The sequence below is a fragment of the Hibiscus syriacus genome, unplaced genomic scaffold, assembly GCF_006381635.1.
Source record: "Hibiscus syriacus cultivar Baekdansim isolate YM2019G1 unplaced genomic scaffold, ASM638163v2 tig00000715_pilon, whole genome shotgun sequence".
Taxonomy (NCBI): Eukaryota; Viridiplantae; Streptophyta; class Magnoliopsida; order Malvales; family Malvaceae; genus Hibiscus; species Hibiscus syriacus.
In genome coordinates, this window is record NW_024061811.1 from 2,217,941 (window position 1) to 2,230,620 (window position 12,680).

Consider the following 12,680-nt stretch of genomic DNA (forward strand, 5'->3'; position numbering starts at 1 on the left):
TCGTTATCTATAATTTAGGGCGTAAACGAGTCGATTCGACTCAAAAATTTTGAAATAGAACTCGTCTCGATTTGAAAATTTTCAAGCTCGACATGAACTCGAAATCTTGAACTGAAGCTCGTGAGTAGCTTGAAATGGAAAAAAAATTCTTAAACTTAACTCAATTGAAGTTTCAAACTCAAACTTGAGTATTAAATACATGAAAGTATTACTATATTTTTTAAAATCAATACATAAATATTAATATTATTAATAATTTATTTTAAAAAATAAAATCTTAATATATTATATTTTCGAGTTGTTCACGAGCTTTTCTAATCGAATATTAAGTAGTTCGTTTCGGCTCATTAAAAACTCGAGTCGAGTCCATTAGATCCAAGTATTTATCGAGTCTAGATCGAGTCAATATCGAGTAGTTCACGATCTGTCTCATCTCATTTACAGCCCTAATCTATATCTTTTGGTCTCTCTTACCTCTGTAATCGAACTAGGGCTTTTATTCTTACCAAAAAATACCAACAAAAAAAAAAACCCTTTTATTAGCATTCTTTTGGTCAAGTATTGGAATTAAAATGGGTGAAAAACATTTTTATTTTTTTCGTTAAAAATTTCCTTTCTGCTTTCTCTTACCATTACCCATGCCTGGACGGCTGGACCCTTGCTTCTTCGCTTCTAAAGCACTCCAAACCCCTAATTTTTCATATTTTCCTTTCTGGGTTTTCCAAAAAACAAGGTAGTTTCTCTTTTTCTGGCTTTTGGTCATTTCCCACTATTGTTTTTTTTCTTTTCTTTTAATATTTCTAGGTTTTGGGTACCAAGAGCCTTTATATTTAATTTTCATTCTTAGCTGTTGGTTGGTTTTTTTCCCTCGTTGAAACGCTATGAACTTTACTAGTATTCGCATGAGTTTTAACCAAACATAATGCAACCAGAAGCATAAATTCAGAGGATTATGTGAAGTAGCCAAAGGAGAGAGATGATTGCTGAGAAACCAAGTTGGGTTAGGCATGAGGGAATGCAGATATTCTCCATTGATGTTCAGCCTGGTGGTCTAAGGTTTGCCACTGGTGGAGGTGACCACAAGGTAAAATTCCCGTCTTGGCACTTACATATTTCCTTTGGGGATTTGGGTTTCTACTGTTGGAGGTGATCATTGTCGCAGAGTTAGCAGTTATATCCTACAATGATATGAGCAGGGTTTATCTAAGTTAGCTGACAAATAGAATCTTCCATTGGTGTGTTAGATCATTTGTTACTTTTTAATTCTTGAAATTTCACTTTTTTCCATCGTCTGAAAAATGCAGGTTCGAATTTGGAACTTAAAATCTGTTGGCAGGGAATTGGAAAACGATGAAGCTACACAAAGGCTTCTTGCAACCTTGCGTGATCACTTTGGGTCTGTCAACTGTGTTAGGTGGGCTAAGCTTGGACGTTTCTTTGCATCCGGGTCTGATGATCAAGTAAATCTAATTCATGAGAGAAAGCCTGGTTCTGGAGCCACTGAATTAGGCAGTGGAGAGCCTCCTGATGTTGAAAATTGGAAAGTTGCTATGACACTGAGGGGACACACTGCAGATGTGATAATCGTAATGCTCTTAATGTTAGAACATTTTACCAGCGATAAGAATTCGACTTTCTATCTTGTAGTTAGTTTTGTTCTGCCGCATATTGATTGATTTTTCATTCTTGGAATAAAACATCATATCTTATCCAGAAATTCAGTTTCTGCAGCAGCTTTTTGTCACCACACAAATTGCCAATGCTATACTTTTGAGTTTTTGTTTATTTTGTTATGGTGATAAGTTAGAATAAGGATAGATGGTTGAAATTCCCTACTGTAATGTTGTATGCACCCCTTAATTTATTGTAGTGATTTCTTATAAGCACTGGCTATCTTCTGACTTCGAAGTTCCATTTATTGTCGTTGGAAGTAGGTGGATCTTAATTGGTTTCCTGATGACTCAATATTGGCTAGTGGCAGTTTGGACAACACCGTCCATAAATGGAGTATGAGCAATGGCATGTCTGTATGTTCTCCAATGGGTTCTTCATGCCAGCGGTTTTACATGGTAAGTATGGTCCTTTTTTTGATCTGTTTTGCTAAGTTCGGCGTTCGAAACCCAACAGATGCTGCTACTTTCACAGGTGGCCGTATCCTTTTCTCGAGCTTAATACGCCATGGGCTCCTTTATGGTAATGTGGGAAGCTAAACACAGTTCAATTAAGTTCTCTCCCTGTTTATGAAAGAATCTGATGAATGGCCATTTGCAGGTACTTTGCCCTTGATGTGGTCCATATCCCCTGCTATGGCATGTATGCACTTATTGTAAAAGCTAAAAATTCAATCCTCCCAAAATTGTTCCCTCGTGCTTTTGTGAGATCATTCTAGTCTCGTTAAAGGAGTTGCCTGGGATCCCATTGGATCATTCATAGCAAGTCAGTCTGATGACAGGACAGTCATAATATGGCGAACAAGTGACTGGAGTCTTGCTCATAGAACAGAGGTCCATTGGGCAAAATCAGTATGTTAATCTGTGATGGTAGAATTTTTTTTTTGAACTCTGTTTCATTTTCTGATGGAAATGTGTTCTTTTCAGCTGGGATCAACGTTTTTCAGGCGGCTTGGATGGTCACCTTGTGGCCATTTCATAACTACCACCCATGGTTACAAAAAGCCAAGGCATTCTGCACCTGTTCTTGAGAGAGGGGAATGGGCTGCCACATTTGACTTCTTAGGTCACAATGCCCCGATTATTGTAGTGAAGTTTAATCACTCAATGTTTAGAAGGAATTTTGCCAATTCACAGGAAGTGAAAGCTGCTGCACCTGTTGGCTGGGAAAGTGGAGCTGCTAAGATTGGGGGTAATGAATCACAGCCATATAATGTTATTGCTATTGGAAGCCAGGACCGCATTATAACTGTCTGGACAACTGCAAGTCCTCGACCTCTCTTTGTAGCCAAACATTTCTTTGGCCAAAGTGTTGTAGATTTGTCCTGGTAAAGTTTTCACTTTTGTGAATGGTATATAGTTTTGTCATTTATTCACACATTTGTTTGCTATTCTTTTGTGCCATTTTTTTTGTAACCTCTTTTCATAAACAGGAGCTCTGATGACTATTCTCTCTTTGCTTGTTCATTGGATGGGACAGTGGCTACTTTCCATTTTGAAGCAGAACGAACTTGGCCACAGGCTAAGTGATGCTGAACTTGATGAGTTAAAAATATGTCGCTATGGTGACATTAGAGGTCGACAGGCTAATTTGGCGGAGAGCCCAGCACAGTTATCGCTCGAAGTTGCTTCAGCCAAGCAAAGTACTAGTAAAAAAGTAGCTTTGGATGTTCAGCCGAATCAGATACCTGCAAAACCTTCTGTTGAGTTGGGGGTCACAAACAAAACTGCTGAGCCTCAGAATGATAATGTGAAGAAGAGCGGACCTGCTGCTATTAATGGATTAAATAAAGCAAAGAGTCCTGCTCGGATTTCTAGTCCTGTGAAACAAAGAGAATATAGATGCACTGATGGTAGAAAGAGGATCATTCCTGAAGTAGTCAGTGTGCCTATTCAGCGGGAAAATATTTGTGGCGATGCTCAATCTCCTGCAATAGATTTCCCTGTTGCATCTTCTGATCACAGAAAAAAGGACAACGGTGTAGTTCCGACTGGTGGTGGTTTGATAGAAGCTTCTGTCAGGGGAACCATTGGTAGAAGACTGGACTTAAAGGAGCGATCTGGGGTCACTGCCAGGGCAACTGTTACCGACTGCCTGGTTATTGAGAAAGTTCCCGACTCTGCAGGTCAAGAGCGTGGCGTCAATGTGGAGAAGTCTGGGAGCATGAAGCCTTCAAGCTCCACTGCTTCCTCTACCACGTCTTTTTCAATTATGGTTTGACAAGAAAGAAGGCGAGGATATGACTCCAGTTTGCTTGGAAGCATGTCTTAGCGAACATGCTGTGAATGACATTGCTGGTGTAGAACATGCATGTATGATGGAAGAAACAGAAATTGTTTGCACAAATGGGTCTCAAACCCTTTGGTCTGATCGTATCTCTGGAAAAGTTTCTGTTTTAGCTGGAAATGCGAACTTCTGGGCTGTGGGATGTGAAGATGGATGCCTACAGGTAAGCAAGAACACTTTGTCCTAGACTGGCAAGATTGTGTTTTCCTTTTTTTATGTGAAGGTGGTGCAAGATTTTTTGTCTTCTTGTGTGGTATCATGCTCTCTTATGTCGTGTTCATGGTTTTCCCGCCTTTTTTTCCTTCCATTTTTCTGGGGGTTGGAGACTTGGGGTGTTATGAGTTTTTGTGTTGGCATTTCACCATACTAATTACAATGGTGGGTTTTACATTTGGGCCTTGCATATGCTTGATATGCCTGGCAAATCTGTTCTGTGAGATTTCATAAATTGTTTAGCAAATGCACCTCAATAATTTTTTGCTCATGTTTTTGAAGGTTTATACCAAGTGTGGAAGACATGCATTACCTACCCTGATGATGGAATCTGCAGCAACCTTTATAGATTGTGATGAGAGCTGGAAATTGTTATTGGTCACAGGGGAAGGATCTTTGTATTTATGGGATCTCTTCAATAGGAAGTGTCTCCTTCATGATTCTCTGGGTTCTCTAATCAGTTTGGACCTTAGCTCATCAGCAAAAGGTACATATACTCGACATTATTTGAGTCTTTGTATAATCCTGGAAGACTTAATATCTTGTAGGAGTAGGTATACGGCTTATGATGTCTTTTTTGTGTGGGATGTTAGACATATTTCCTGAGACTTTTATGTCTCTTTTCAGGCACAATCAAAGTTCTCTTTGCAAAGTTATCAAAATCTGGTTATCCTCTGGTTGTTTTGGCAACGCGGCATGGGTTTCTCTTTGACATGAGTCTCATGTGTTGGCTGGGGGTTGCAGATGACTGTTTCCCTGCATCAAATTTTGCTAGTTCTTGGAGTTTGGGTTCAGTTCAGACTGATGAGCTAGCTGCTTTGCTGGTATAAGTATGGAAATATTTGGCCCGAAAGCCGGGCTGGAGCAGGTTTGTCACTATTAATATTTTGCCCTAAAACCATGAAGCCATATAAGATTTGATACCTAGTTTTGTTTAACATCTTATATAAGATAATGACATGAATTTCAATTATACTCGTCTCCATAAAGTTCCTTTGACAATGTAGCTGTGTTGGTCCTTTGAAATCCCCTAATGAATATTGTCATGGCCTTCTTTCTTACATACGGTGCCTTGCAAGTTTGGTCTCTCCCCAACCAGCTGCATGTATGAGTGATAATAGCTGAAAATATATATATGCAATGCAGTCATAAAATTGCTATCTATTTATTTCTGCAGAGAAGCAGGCGACTCTCGTTTGCATGAAGTCTGTGAAAGCTTTCTCGGACCAACAACTGGGCTGGTTTCAGATTCTAAAAATCCTGCTTGGGATCCCTGTGTGCTAGTAAGCCTTGTCTTTCCAACCTCTTATAATATTGCATACCGTTTCCATCTATTTAACAGCTTTTTTTCATCATATTCTAGTATATCTTTGGAGAGTTACTTCTCTGAAAATACATTACCTGAGCTGTTTTCCAATTAACTTTGTTTTGTCAATTTTATTGTTCAAGAAAGCACATTTATCCTTGTGGTTCCAATAATATGGGGAACATAACCTGCATGGCATTTTAATTTCTTTCTGGCGTGTACTTCTCTAACCGCAAATCATTTCTAGACTGGGCAAGCCCAGTGTTCGTGTCTTATTCGTATATTTTCATGTCATACTCGTATTGTGTATCTATTTTTTCATCATAGTTGGATGTTTGTTTATCTAGGGCTTTGAATATTCCGAACATTTCTCTCTTAACCAAAGTGGATATTTGCAGGGAATGAGAAAGCACAAACTTTTAAGAGAAGACATTCTGCCTGCAATGGCATCCAATAGAAAACTTCAGCGTTTACTTAATGAGTTCATGGATCTCCTCTCAGAATATGAAAGTCTAGACCAAAAAACACCATTTCAACCCTCGATAGATCCAATGGACTCTACCCCACCAACAGATTCTCCCATTCTAGCAACACATGATTGAAAATCCGCCCCTGGTTCAGATAAAATGGATCCTTCCATCAATAGCAGATCAGATAAACTTGGCATCCTATCAACCTATCCAAGTGAAACATAACTCCAATAAGTGAAGATGATGGTGAGTAAATGGTGAAAACTTCAATAATGCATAGCATACTAACCAAGGGTGTTCAACATAGATTAGGGGATTTGCACAGTAATTTTTGGCATCTTCAGCCTATTGCTAGGGCAGCCTCCAATGACGTATCTTATGTTTTCATATCTTCTCTGGTTCATGCTTCTTTAGAATCTCACTTATTGGTTAAAAGTATATTCATGTCTCACACTACTGATTGAATTCATTCTCTTGTAATAATTAATTTAAGTTTATTATTATTAGAATCTTAACATAATCGAATTAAGAAGAACGTGTATGAATTTGTAAATGGTGATCACTATCAATAAAATAACCTAAAGTTCGTGAGATTTTTTAATCAATTTCGCCGCAGTCTTCCATCATTTTATTTGCTTTGCAGCTTAAAATTGTTTTGGCCAATGTCAAAAGGACGGAAAGTGAAAATAAAATAAAATTGTGGTTGAAATTCATTGCTTATCCCATTAAATCAATGATGGTTGAAGAACATGAAATGAACCAACCATCAATATATCAAAGTAGGCGGCGCAGATGTTTTTTTTTTCCTTTTTAAAAAGTTTTATATATTACACTAAGAATGAAAATTTTATTTTTAATAGGCATTGAACGTACAATTTAAACGTGAGCCGAAAGTTTTTAACCAAATAATCTAAAGATTATTCATAAAATAGCACAAATGTTTTGTTTCAAAGTAAAAAATTAATTCAAGACAAAGGTAAAGTTTTCCAAAACTTTAAACGAATGAAGAATACGGGATTAAGAAGAAAGTGTAACTATTGATTTAATCCGAATGTCCCATCACATTACATGAGTTAAACTGACACATATTTGTTGAAATTATAAAATAAATCAAATATATTTAATAATAAAAGACAAAAGAACATATATTTTTTTAATATTAAAAATATATCTGTAAGTATAATTATGAATACTATTAACATATAATTAACTTCAACTCCAAAATAAATTTAGGATAAAGTATAGTAATGGTCACTGAACTTTTCTAAAGTTTTCATTTAGGTCCCCTAACTTTTAAAACTTGTAATACAGTCCCCCAACATTTAGTCCGTTTGCATTATGGTCCCTGACATTACACTGTCGTTAGTACGTTTGCAATACGGTCACTGAACTTTTCAGACGCTTGCATTTAGGTCCCCCAACTTTTAAAACTTGCAACACAATCCTCAGTTTCATTCTAAACCCCAAATTCCTTTTCGATCTCGAATTTCCTTTTTGGCTTTTCTATTATAATTTCCAGCGTAACTAAGTTTTGTTAGAAATGCAGAGTTGACAAATACTAAGATGAACAAAGTATCATTGTTGAATCACCAACAAAGCTGTAATTATTTTGTATAAATGACATATAATAATTTCTTCGTTTAATCCTTGTGGTTAAAGGTTTTCCAACAAATGATTAAATATAATGAAATCCAAAACAGCGCATTCACCTCTCAGTCTCTTTCGCAACTCGAAATGTATCATGACAGGGTCAAGTAGCTGCTCCAAATATACTACCCTGTCATAATGTCTTTCAAGTTGCGTGCATGCAGAATTATCTTCTAAAGTTATAATTCAATACAATTCAACTGTCAAATTTCCAAAACATGTAAAAAAATCTAATTCGTTCACGATATATCAGTCTCATAATCAACATGAACTTATTAAAAAGAATACGAGCTTACAGGACGCCGAAAACCACAGGTCGGATCAATACAATTCCCAATAAACTACTACCAACAGTATCTCGGATTGAGCCTGGCGATTTTACTATGTCGATACTCACAATCAATTCCCTGATTTAAAGAAAAACCAAACAAGAAGATAAAAAAAAATTTAGACTAAGACTGTAACACCCCAACCCGTACCCGACCCGGATACGAGTCCAAGATGTCACATTGACTTTTTAAAACAATATTTTTACAAAGTAACAAAACATTTGAGCTTATATTAAGAAAATACAATAATATATTATTGAATTATGTTTGTTATAAAATTTTAAGGCAAAAACATATTTATGAACAGTACTATACGGTATGAACAGTACTGTGAACAGTACCGTGAACTAAAATTTTTTCAGCTTGTTGCCAGGGTACCGATACTCTGCTATAGTATTGCTACAGTACTTTCGAAAAACATAAATAAACTCTTAAAATTTAACCTTTCATCATTATTCAAATTACCATTTACATATATACGTTTAAAACATTAGAAAAGTCGATCAGAACGTTCGTACTAAAACATTTCTTACATTCCAACATACTATACACAATCAAAATACATACTTTATCAGTCACTTCTGATCTGATCTTCTAGCATTGTTGTTGTTCTTGTCACTCCTATTTTTGTTATTCTTGGTTCTTGGTACCTACATGTATATCACTTACACGCTAAGTCATAGACTTAGTGAGGCATATAAATATAATAATGATGCATTTCTTATGAATATGAACATGCAATCTATTCATTCAATCATGTCATAAGTAATTCAATGTAAACGATAATAATACGGTAATATATAACAATAATAATGCAATCACCTTTGATAATATTTTATAAGCCCATGTACATTACTGAGAACTCAAGGTATTTGAGTACATTAAGGTTGTGCAATATTGCTTTCACCACAGCTCGTATAAGTCCCACTGAGTGGCATATGAAATTTTGTCCCGAAGGACCTGTGAATATGTCCTGAAGGACCTATGAGTTGTCCCGAAGGACTTATGAAACCCTCGACTCTTAACATGCCAATTATACCTATAGCTCTCATATCGTATACCATGGGCATTATTCTTATGTTTCATATGTTCATTTACTCATATAATTTCTCTTGTGATCACATAGCTCATATCACTTATCATATCACATGTGCAATTGAATCTATTCACATATATCATTTATCAAATCATATGAACATATATATCTTATGCATGTATCATAATAATTATCATGTATGCATGTTCATAACTATTGTACTATAAAAATCAACATAGGAATTAGACTTATCACAAGTCTTATTCCATTGTACTATACTTATAATATGCACTCATCTTGGCCTTGCTTGCGTTGATTCAATCCTAATTCTTTGATTGTTCTGTAACTCGTTTATGCTTGATATCTACATAACATAAATTTTGAGACGATTTTCAGAATCCTAAACCTTATAACTTGGTATTAATAACTTAGGATAATTTAATGAACTAAAAAATCATTTTTCCTTTAGGAGTGTACCGATGCACTATGGGTGCATTGGTACCCAAAATAGCTTCGAAATTTCCATGCATCGATGCACCTTCAAAATTGTCTTTGTGCATTGGTACCCATTCATAGTGTATCAATGCACCTGTCTAACATAGACTATTTTCACCCAAAATTCATCAACACTTCACCCAAATTTTCATGTATAAATTCCTTATTATGCTACTAAACTCATCTATAACAACGTTAACAAATTTCTATCATTCCAACAGTTTATAATCTCCCATATTTCATCCAAATTCATAAGACTAAGAATCATACTAAATTTTCCATGTTATCCAAACTTAATTCTAATACTTATAACTTCTTATTCTCATAGATGACAAGTCAAATTCAATCCTCAAATTCATTTAAACCTTCATATTCATATTTTCACTTAGACACCTCTTATCTGTAATCCTCCATAACTCAAAACTCTTTGAGTTTCTAAGTCTCATTTTCCTTTCATCATGCTTTATAAGTCTTCCTTAACCAAAACTATACTTCAATTTTAAAGATTAACCAAAAGAAATCAAACTCACCTTGGGCTTGGGTGCTTCACGTTTGGGAGAAGAAGAAGATGAAGAAAGAAAGAAGAAGAAATAAGAGAAATCTGGAAACATTTGTTTCCTACATATGCCCCACGTGGGTTATAAGATAACCCAATTAATATTTTATTCATCCACTTGTTCAATGACCCTTTTACCCTTTTACTCTTCCTTCATTTGCTAATTAATCCTACACCAACATCTTTCAATTAATTCCTTCACTTTTCAATTTATTTAATTTGGTCATTGAATTTAAAATCTTACACTTTAATCACTAACCTGATATTGAGGATGTTACAAAGACCCTATTTCACTTGTATTCGGATGGACTGAGTATTTTTCATAAGGAGTACTAAAAGTTTTGATTAAGAAGAAAGAAAGAAAATTAGGTGGTTTTGGTTCAAAACTAACACTGAATATCCAGATCATTGACATGCAGTTCCAGAAACATAAAAATTTCAACAAAAAACACACAATGCGAGCTGAAAATGGGAAAATGCGAAAGAGGAAAAGCTTACTTTCGGATAGCCCAAAAGAGAAAATAAATACCTTCTTGCAAGTGAGGGGAGAGGCTAAGAAATAAATGCAATTGGTGTTGTGTTCCAACAATTCTTCCTCCATTTTTTCTTTGTAAATAAAAAGCTGAAAAACAGGGCACTGCTTTGGTTTACAATTTACATAGCACAAAATTGAAGAACAAAAACCAAACGAGAGTGCATGTGAGCGAAAGAGACTGAGAGGTGAATTAGTTATTTGAGATTTCATTATATTTGATCATCTGTTGGAAAATCTTTAACCACAATGATTAAACGGAGAAATTATTATATGTCATTTATACAAAATAATTCCAGCTTTGTTGATGACTTTCAACAATGATACTTAGTTCATCTTAGTAGTATTTGTCAACTCTACATTTCTAACCCCATTTTTTTCTCATTTTTTTGTCACATTCATTTCATCGAACATCTATGCTTCACCTGAGATGACCTGTATCTAACATTACACCTTGAATCGTTGATGGTCTCCATAGTCCCTTGGTCAGGTCTTCTCTCAGTAGACCCTTATTCAAGTCAACACCTCCACATAATTCAAAGTTAGATTAGAATTTTTCATGCATCCCCGACTGAAAAGTTACACTGGAAATGAGAAGAGAGAAGCGAAAAAGAAAATTTGAGATCGAAAAGGAATTTGGGGTTTAGAACAAAATTGAGGATTGTGTTGCAAGTTTTAAAAGTTGGGAGACCTAAATACAAGCGCCTGAAAAGTTCAGTGACCATATTGCAAACGTACTAACTGCAGTGTAACGTCGGGGACCATATTGCAAACGGACTAAATGTTGGGGGCTGTATTGTAAGTTTTAAAAGTTGGGAGACCTAAATGAAAGCTTTAGAAAAGTTCAGTGACCATTACTATACTTTACCCATAAATTTATTGGAAAATTTTACGAGAAAAAAAGCAAAAGGATGGCCGCAGTTATCATATCTCTCAACGCAAAGAAAATTATTCCTTGGACGAAGAGTTCTATCACTCTCATCCGTACTATTCTTTTCAATTTTCTTGTTTAAAACGTGCAAGTGCGCTTAGCCTACTAATCTTATGCCGTATTTCACGTTCATATATGTTAGTTTATGCTATTTCACTTTCAAAAACGATTTGTTTTCATAAGTAAAACGTACCGGTGTTGATACATGCAGATAATACGTGTTTGAAGAAATATACGGATACATACAAATTTGTTAACCTAAGATAGAAATAAAATGTACAGGATACATGAACAAATTGACAGACAAGATACAATGTACCGTTCCATGAAATTCATTTCGTGTTGGCTAACTACTTGATTCCTTTGAATTGGAAGTCAGTGGCAATAACTAATAATATATATTTAAGAATTAAATCAGTATATATATTATGTTTAGAAAAATAATTTAATCTTGTGAAGCGTAACGAACGAGTATATTATAATATATATAATATAATATAAAGTTTATGGTTTGCAAATTTTCCTATGCATGTGGGCGGGGAAACTCATAATTTTTTAATAGTCTAACTGATAAAATGATAGTATTTATTTATAATTTTTTTAATCATTGACAATGCATATATATCTTATATATGTAATTGTTCGAGTTTATAACCTTTAAAAAGAACAGTATTTTCTTTAACAATTTAGATCATTTGATGAGTTCGAGAAACTCAATTTTAAAACTATATTTTTTATTTAAAAGTTGTCTTTTAGGATATTTGAAAGTTTAACTAAGAGTAATGTATACTTAAAATATTCCAAGTCTAAACTATAATTGGTAATGTCTAATTAATGTAATGTAAAGGAAAATAATAAGTAAAATACGAGGTATAGGTTGCTTTAGCTTTCGATTAGGTTAAAACGTGTATATCCCACCAAACATCAATGTTCTTTTATTTTCCAAAACCGATAGCAAGCTGTTTTAAGATGTACGAAAAAAACTATTATTTTTATAATCTGTGATTTATTAAATTTAAAAATAAAATAAAATGTTATATTGATTACAAACCAACACCTAAAAACTCAATATATATATATATATATATATATATATATATATATAACTTCTTATATATAGCTAATTGATCCTCCAATCTATACATAATTGACTACAAACATTATCAATTCTATTGAAAATAATATTGTTTTGTTCATTTCTCGCATTC

General features: G+C 34.7%; 1 pseudogene; it reads left to right on the forward strand.

Moving 5' to 3' along the window:
• Positions 1-612: 612 nt before the first annotated feature.
• Positions 613-6,320, forward strand: LOC120211975 (annotated as a pseudogene).
• Positions 6,321-12,680: the final 6,360 nt, after the last annotated feature.